Raw genomic sequence first — 7,133 nt, 5'->3', positions numbered from 1 at the left:
GAAGCCACACCCTCGGCCGGCTTTGTCCGAACCGAGTCGCTGTTACCGACTTGGAACCGCGTAACCGAGCGGGAATTACCAAAGCTGCGCCGGCCCAAATAACAATTTATGGCACAATCAGCCTCCCTAATTCTCAAGCCCGAACCATACTGGGTCAATGAAAGAAAACACAGACAACAAACTGGAACATTTAACAGTTATTTATTTACAAGGGGCAATAAGGAGGGAAACACAGAGCAGACTTAATCACGAATATAAATGAAGGCAAATGTACAATGCAATCACTTTACAGTTTTATTTACAAGACTGGCCACAGACGAACACACACACCCAAAAAGAAATGGGGCCAACTGGCCTTTATTCGGACCCTCCAGCCACGAAGGATAGGTAAGCTGGGGGTTAGAGTTTGGTCGGGTACCTGGCCGCCTCGTGTGGTTTTACCGACTCGCACTTGTGGAGCTCGGAGTCCGTGGAAGGGAACAGAGATCCCCAGCTCGAGCACTCCAACACAACCCACCACGGTGGGACTCGAACCCACGAACCAGAATCCAACGAGCGCAGCCAGCATCTACAAACGACCCAGCCAGCCACGAACGATGACCGATGACCGATGACCAGGAGAGCCCAGCAGACCAGAAGCAAGGAACGACCTCCAAGGAACCAAGGAACCCCCCGCGGATACAGCTCGCGATCCTTCTTAACCCTCCCCCATGTGGGGTGGAGGGATCCGCTCTCGGGTAACTCACCTCCGGATTGGACAGGGTGCTTTCGCGTGTCATGGTGGCCAGCCACGATTGGAGGAGGGGCGTGTCGGCATCTCGGTGCTCCTCCCCCAAGAGAGGCTCTTTTGCCTTCCCCAGTGTCGACAGGAGAGACATTCTTCTTTGATGGGGCGGAGTCAGAGCTCCGAGGCAAGGGGGGGGGGGGGCTCCGGCCACATCCGTAGTCAAAAACACGTGCGTTCTGGCGCCGTGGTGTGAAGTGAAAGTTGGGTGGGTGAAGCACTTGTTCGCTCGCAGAGTGGGAGGAGGAGTGGTGTGAGGGTTCTGCTGGCGTTGGTAGATTTAAAGATGTAAAAAACCTGACTATAAAAGAAGCCTGCAGCACACACATGAAATTAACCCATTAGACAGAGGGGAGAGATTCTAACTATCCATATATACTTAATGAAATAAGTAAACTTTGGGTCACCTGTATGTGTGAATGCGAATGGTTTCCAGATTCGTAACTATATATATATATATATATATATATATATATATATATATATATATATATATATATATATATATATATATATATATATAACCGTTTTCTTGACAGTTTTGGTGCCAGCTGGTTACGGCTTCTTGCAGCTTTGAGAAGTTTTGTTTTGTGACAGCTGGGTGACGGTTATTTTCAGCTCCAGTCAGATGGTTGGTGAGCTGGCGACAGTTGAGTTTGTGACATTTGGTGATGGCCTTGCAGCCTTGCAACTCTTGATCGCTGGTGACAGCCTCAGAGCACCTCAGCACCTTACAGCTTCTCACAGCACCTTACAGCTTCTCACAGTGCCTCACAGCTCATTACAGCTGTCTGTTGGTTGTGGCTCCTGATGGTGGGTGACGCTCAGACCTTTAATGTTGGTTCTGCTCAAAACCTGCTCTTGGCGTACCTGATTCTTGGTGTCGCTGGTTCCTGGGGGTGACGACATGATGCCGATTGGTGTTCAAGCCCGTTTTGTGAGTGCGTGCACGGCAAGGCAGGGCGCGAGCAATGGACCAAGGCACGCTCATGCCAGGGACATTTTATTTGACGCATGATGACTTCTACTTGGTAAGCGAGACCGGATTCCTCTCCCCCCTGAATGATCTTCTGGGTACTCATGTCTCGTGTTTAATTGTTAAGTAAGGCATCGTGATAAGCATCTGGTCTTTGTCTGTTTTTCTATCAATGCCTGATTAATTCTTTATTTGCTTGAGATTATTTTGATTGATTTGAATTTTCTTATTTTCACCACAAAGAAATAAAAAGTTCTTCTGATTATTTATTTTTTCCTGAATTCATAAATTCCTTGTTGACGTTTCAACCTGTCTGTGCTTGTCCTTTCCTTCCATTGATCCATTGTCCGAACCTAGGTAGAGTGGGAGGTAATTACCAAACTAATTGACCTGTCATAGTCGGCACGCACCAGTGGTAAACGCTCGGCCACCCCAATTAAGATATAATAAAGATAAGATTGGTGCTTTGCCAAGGGCACGTCCCCCATTCAGGAAGCCACGTGACCTCGAGTTAAACGGAAAAAATTGGACGGTGGACACGAGAACTCGTGGTTAACTGATTGGTGTTTGTGGTTGTAAAGCAACCCACCATACCACTAAGTTAATTGTGAGCGGTGGCCCCAGGTCCGGATCTTCCGAGGGGAAACGGGGATTAACCCCTTCATAATACGCTCGGTACCCATGGCCGTAACAAACTGGAGTCTCCGGGAGTGGGAGATTTTTCAAACCCCTTGATCAATAAATTGGTGTCAGGTCATCGACCTGTGGTGCGCTTCACGCACCTCAAAATTCAGAGCTGTTTCGACTAGATTTTAGTAAAAATTTTGGTGCGGACAATGGCGTACCAACACTAGTTGGTCCCGATGGGCCATGCAGACGATGTACATATGGATAAGGAATTGATCCAGGACCTGCATGAAGTCGTAATGGAGGGTGAAGAGGAAGTAATGGGAGAGATGGAAAATAATTTCCACACTCGGCCTCAGGAAAATGCAGCGGCGATTGCGCCGAACGCCGGGCTATCGCCGCCATTGCAGCCCAAGTATGACACGACGTTGTTTGTGAGGCAATTAATGGCACAAACAACAATGATGGACCAAAACAACAGCAGCAGAATGGACGCGATGAGCAGAAAAATGGACGAAAACAGCAGAAAAATGGACGTGATGGGCGATGAAATAAAAAGGGAGATGAGTGAAGCGATGGGCAGAGAAATGGCGGCGGTGCGAGAGGAGGTAAGGGAGTGTAGGATCGGTGTCCGGGAAGAGATGAGGGAGAGCGAGGCCAGACTGATGGGAGAGATTGGGAACATAACGAAGGAGATAGAAGGAATGACGATCGGACAGAATGAATTGAAGGAACAAATGGAGAATAACACAAGGGGCAATAAAGGAGTTAAGAGCCACCGAGAAGGAAACAAGAGAGATGACGGCAATTAAAAAAGAATGTAAAATAGTACACGAGGAACTGACGAAGAGAAGAGAGGAGGTGATGCAGACGAGGGGAACAAAGGGACGGGAAATGGAAACACAAATAGAAACAACGAAGGTGACGTTAGAGGGGGAAATACAAGGGGCGCATCAGGAATTAATAGAGGTAAAAGTAGATGTGGATGAGGTAAAAATCGAGATTATTGTAATCAGAGCAAAACAGGTAGAAACAGGTGGTGGAGTAAGGGAAGAGACTAGAGAATGCATGAACATGTTATATTTAGAGCGTGACAAAGTGCTCAAAGATCAAGCGAAGAGGATACAGGTCCTTGAGACGATCCGGGAAGAGGCGAGGACAGAGAAGGTGAATCGTGGCGAGTCCGGGTACGTGCATGATGCGATTGGGTGTGTGTCGAGCTTGGGGGGGGGAAGAAAGGTTTCTTGGAGTGATGAGAGGCATGGAGTGTGTGCAGAAGAGAGCAAGTGTGATGGAGTTTGTGCCAGGAACGAGTGGTGTGGAGTGCATGAGCGAGTGTAAGAGCGCAGGACATGCACTGACACAGATGTGGGTTGCCATTAGCTTGACTGACCGGAGGAGTGAGCCCTCTGTGAGCAACAAAGTTAAAGTGCGGATGTGTTCTGGTCTCGAGCGTGGGAAAATCATCACGGATTTGGGATCCACACCGGCCCCGTGAGGTACGCTTGCACGGCATGTCCGGGAGTGTGCACGATCCGTGCCTCGCAAACTGCCCAAGCATGGACAATTGCTTGGTTTAGTGACAAATTCTGAGGGGCCGGCGTGTAAACGCTCTGTGAAAGATACATCACTGGAGCACGGACGGCAAAACAAAAGGAATTTGGCGGTAAAAATTTTTTTCATGGGGACCAGGTGTGCAATATGCACAGTACGCCCGGCATGAGCAATGGGCGTGGTGAGCACGGTTGGGTTCCCCGTGGGAAAACCCTAATTCCCAGTGGCAAAAATTCAAAAACAAATTGGTTGGCGACAGACATATGGCTGAGCACCCCGTAGACCAAGAGGGCTCATTATAGTAGGGGTAAGAGATAGCGACTGTAACGCCCACATGGGGGTGCCAGCAATGGTTACCTCCGAGGGGGCCCAGGAGTACTAGTTTAAGGGGGATGGCATTGTTCGGCCGACATGGGGGTGCCAGTGAATGTTACCTCAGAGGGGGCCCAGGAGCACGAGTTAAAGGGGGATGGCATTGTTCGGCCGACATGGGGGTGCCAGTGATGGTTACCTCCGAGGGGGCCCAGGAGTACTAGTTTAAGGGGGATGGCATTGTTAGGCCCACATGGGGGTGCCAGTGATGGTAGCCTCTATGTGGGTACCGAAGCGGTGACCATGAGGGAGGGCTACGATAAATTTAGGGATTGAGGGTGACAATGGAGACTGTATAGGTGGAGACAATGAACATGTAGTGGGGACGTAGAGAGGTATAGAAGGTAGAGTTAAATGGGAGCATGCGTAGTACAAGGGAAGACGAGGGTGCACGTGTTTGTTCGGGGAAATTAGTTCGGTGGTGATGTGTTGGTGATTGGAAATGTGTTTGTGTGTGGTTGATGATTTATGAGTGTAAGGGCAGGGCAATGGCCAGTATGGGTGTAACGGAATGCATGGTGTGAAAGATTGAATGGGGGGCGTGGATCTCACCCAAGGAAACCCGTGGGTTAGTTTAAAGTTAGATAGGGGGATTAGGTAAATTTACACATGGATGTCATTCTGGGGTTGGTGCTTATTGTGGAAAGTTAAAAAAAATTGTGGGGTGCAGGAGATAATGGACCGGCTGGGGGTGTGGCTTGTGAGCGTAGTGTTCTGATGAAGCAGGCATCCCGGGCGCTGGGGGCTCGTCGGCCAGGTGAACCCATTGTAAGTGCGGGGGGCCAGGATTGTTAGTGGGCACAGGTACCCGAGGAGAGGGGCCTGACGTGCCATTGTCGTGTTTAGTGTAGTGTTCAATGGGATCGGGTGCCCGAGTAGTGGAACCCGGGGCACCAAAATGCCATGTGGGCATCGAGGGGGGAGTGCCAGTGAAGGTATCCCCCATGTTAGGGTGAGGATCAGGCAAGCTCGGAGGCAGCTCCAGCATCTCGGGGGTGCTAACGGTGAGTATGCAGGTGGACAGACTTGCAAGTGGAGCCACACTACCCAGCCACGAAATTGTGCGATGGCACAGAAAATTTGGTGGGCAAGGCCCAAAATTGTAAGAGCACCAACACGCAGGCGATTGGAATTTGGGTTTTTAGAACTCCATAGTTTAACAAAGGCCTCTTGGCAGGGAATAATCCCGGGGACAGTTTAAAAGTGTAACAATGTTAGCGTAGTTCGGATTGATGAAGACCCCTTCGCACCATCCACTGTCGGGATGATCGTCGGCTGCTGGACTTGCCCTACTGTCGGACTTGAGAATGAGACGTGTCACGATGTAAGTGTAATATTGAAAGTAGTTCTGCTCTTTTTCCTTTCCATAGAACCTTGGGGGGATTGGGTATGAATTTGGCAATGGGGATAGTAGAATATACAGTAGGAGACAAGACATAGCAACAAATTTTAAAATTAGGGGGGGCTAGGGTGTGTAGATGAGGGAAAAGACATTGGATGGGTGCGGACGAGTAGGGCCAACCTCGAGCTCTCTCTCCTGGCACCACCACCATTGCCCCAGGTATGTGCACACCAGGGACCAGCTGACCATGTTGGTCGGACCTGGTGTTTGATGGCATGATCTGGTTTACCTTTTTTCCTTTCGTGCTGTTTGCTTGTTTGCCTTGTCGTTTTGCTTTGTCTCGCCATCCCCAGGACAACATCAAGGCTATTCAGAATCCAATACATCACTCACCATTCTGGATCACTTGTTCTGCGTCCATTGCATCACTCGCCTCACTTCACCATTTGCTCCGTGGCCTGTGTTCCATCCCCATCTGATCTGTGGACTGCCACTCGCTGCAGCCTCATACCAGGTGACACCGTTCCAATTATTATGGTGATTTTGTTTTGTTTTCTTTTGTTTGAACTGCATTTATTGCAGCAGCATGCCACCACACTTATGGACTGCCCCTTTGTTGCAGCCTCATGCCAGTCTCATGCCAGTCTGATGCCACTTTGCTTCACTTCTTGCGTCACAAATTGCCATGACCATAAACTGCACAAAAGCAGCTCGGTGGAGGAATTGGCTGGGTTCTTGTTGCTGCTTCCTTTGATCATTTTTTGTTTAGAAGGCCACAACATTTAGGCTATGCCGGTCACTGGCCTGCCGGTTTGTTTTGTTAGGTGTGCTGGTGAAGACCATCAATGTGGCAAGAAGTCAACAGGAGCCCCCCCCCCTCCACACTTTTCCTTTTGAATTTCTGTCGGTCCTGGGTCAGAAATTGTATGTAGTTGTATAGTTGTGTAGATTATTAAAGCCCACCGGTTCTATGTTTTAGTTTCAAAAATTCCGGCAATTTTGGTGTAGCATAAGGTTGTTTGTGTGAGTCAGTGAGGTAGTTCCCAATGCATCAGGCGGACATATCTAGTTTAAATTGTCACACACACACACACACACACACTTAAGGGTAGAGTTAAAACTTACTAGTAAGGGGCTAACTTCACCTGCGTGTCACACGGCAATGCTAACTTTTAATGGCAATGATGTAACTTTTAACCGATGTCTCCAGCTGTTGGACGACTCGGGGCGAGTCTGGGTTTGGGAAAGGGGTGGTGTTAGGAATTTCAGAATAGGATCCGACGAATGCATACAAACATTTAGGTCCTCAGACAGTTATTTCCATCAATGCATGTCCCGGATAGACCCATCCCCTTGTCTGGTGGGATTCTAACTATTTGATGCATTGGAGGAGGGTATAGAACAGATTCCCTTTCTTAAGGGATGACCTTTTTCTCCTTACGACGGACACATTCATGCACGTGAGAGATAGTCGTTAG

The sequence above is a fragment of the Eptatretus burgeri genome, chromosome 1 (genome assembly GCF_056783735.1).
Source record: "Eptatretus burgeri isolate ZD-2024b chromosome 1, Ebu_testis_v1, whole genome shotgun sequence".
Classification (NCBI taxonomy): Eukaryota; Metazoa; Chordata; class Myxini; order Myxiniformes; family Myxinidae; genus Eptatretus; species Eptatretus burgeri.
Note: the sequence above shows the minus strand (reverse complement) of the source record.